The 2,169-nt window shown below is 48.0% G+C and overlaps 1 pseudogene; it reads right to left on the minus strand.

The window, feature by feature from the left end:
* Positions 1-1,210: 1,210 nt before the first annotated feature.
* Rpl19-ps19 (ribosomal protein L19, pseudogene 19) lies at positions 1,211-1,794 on the minus strand (annotated as a pseudogene).
* Between the last annotated feature and the right edge of the window lie 375 nt (positions 1,795-2,169).

The following is a 2,169-nucleotide window of genomic DNA, read 5'->3' on the forward strand; positions in this document are numbered from 1 at the left end:
TGCTTCTGGCTTGGTTTTAGTGTTTGTTTGCAGGCTGACTTGGTTTGCAAGACAGGTCCTTATTGTGTAGCCCAGGTTAGTCTCAGACTAGCAGTAGCCTTCTGCTACCTACCAAGTGTTGATTATAGGCTTTCCCCATGCTAAGAGCTTCCAATTGCTGATTCAGTTGTCAATCCCTCTGGTCCCAAAGGATACGCATTTCTCAGGGCTAGACATAAACATGAATTCAACTACCAGCGTCCTTGGAAAATTCCTCAAAAACTCATAAATTCTTTAATTCCTAGAGTCCCACTGGAGAAAGCTTTTAGATTAGATTTAATGAACACGTCAAACAATGCATACGTTAAAAACAACCTGTGACTTTGTGCAAAAGCGTCATTAGCAATAATGCAGGGAGCGAGAGCGATGACTCGGTGGGTAAGAGTGTGCATGCTAAACAAGCATGGGGCCCTGAGTTCTGTTCCCAGGAGCCATGTAAGAAGCTGGCTGTGACTGTGAATGTGCCTGTTACCCATGTCTTGTGGGTGGTAGAGTCAGGAGGATTACCAAGGTTTGTTGACTGCTAGCCTTGATCCAGGGTCAATGAGAAATCGTATCTGAAAGCAATATGGCTGTGAGTGGATAAGCAGTACTCTCAATGCTGCTCTGGCCTCCATGTAGCTGTGCAGAGGTGTATGTATGTGCATGCACACATATACATACAGCACACACACACACACACACACACACACACACACACACACACACACATCAGTAGTTATGTTGATGATTGTCCCTGGAGAGCTAAAATCGAAGACTTTATTTTTCAAGGTCAACAATGAATGACCCTCCAGCTTTTAAGTGTAGCAGATCAGACCCAAGGAATGACCCAAACTGTTCAGATCTGGACAACGTGTTTAGAAATGAGGAAATGGGGATAGGGCAAAGGCTTCCTGGAGAAAACTAGTTACCCAGTGATTGGAGAGAGTTCTATTCAGTGATACAAGCTTCAGGCCACCTACCTCCAGGAAGCTCTGACTCTACCACACCTGCTCCCTTTGCAAAGCTCTTGTGTTGGCTCACACACTGAGAGCCTTGCTCCCCGCCCCTGAGGGTTGATGCCTTGAACAATGTGGCTTTTTTTCCCCAACAGACAAAGGCTTGTTTTATTTCAATGGCCGATCCATGCAAGGCCACAGTCAATCCACTATGTACAGACATGAGGGAAGTTTTATTTCTTGGTCTCTTCCTCCTTGGACAGAGTCTTGATGATCTTTTCCTTCTTAGCCTGGAGACGCTCCTCCCAGCGCTTTCGTGCTTCCTTGGTCTTAGACCTGCAAGCCTCAGCCTGGTCAGACAGTAGCTTCTTGCGGGCCCTGTCTGTCTTCAGTTTGTGGATGTGCTCCATGAGAATCGCTTGTTTTTGAATGCATTCCCTTTGACCTTCAGGTACAGGCAATGATACATATGGCAGTCAATCTTCTTAGATTCCTGGTATCTCCTGAGAAGCGGGCGCAGGACCCAAATCCTTCTCATCCAGGTCACCTTCTCCGGCATCCGAGCATTGGCAGTACCCTTCCTCTTCCCTGTGCCCATATGCCTGCCCTTCCATCGGGCAAGGCGTTTTTCCAGCAGTGAGCACGGGAATGGACAGTCCCAGGCTTCTGGATGATCAGCCCATCTTTGATCCACTTCCTGATCTGCTGACAGAAGTTGTCATCGGAGACAGGTCTCATTGGGGTCCAACCAGACCTTCTTTTTACCACAGCAGAGGACACTGGAGGCAAGCCTCTTCTGAAGCCTGGGCATACTCATGGCTGCGGGCAGAGTAGCAGAAGGAAAGCCTAGCGTGGCTCTACGGTCTTCCCTCTAAAGGATGAGGCCTGGTTCTTCACCCCTCTCTGAGACTGAGACAATGTACTCAAGGCACAAAATGTAGGAAAATGCTCACACTAGGGTCAGTCAAATGCCTAAGAGTTGGTGTCACCTTCAAATATGTGCCTTAGGACCCTTCTTCCCTCCCCCCAAACGTATTCATGGCTCCCTTGGACATTACATAGCAGAAGTAACATTTTTCTCTTTGGGGGAGGGAGGGTAAGTAAATGTCCCCTGAAGCACGTGTTGAATGCTTGGTCCCTGGCCTAGAGTATTATCGGAGACGGTGGATAGGAAGTGGGGTCTAGCAGGAGA

This window comes from Rattus norvegicus, chromosome 19 (genome assembly GCF_036323735.1).
Source record: "Rattus norvegicus strain BN/NHsdMcwi chromosome 19, GRCr8, whole genome shotgun sequence".
NCBI lineage: Eukaryota > Metazoa > Chordata > Mammalia > Rodentia > Muridae > Rattus > Rattus norvegicus.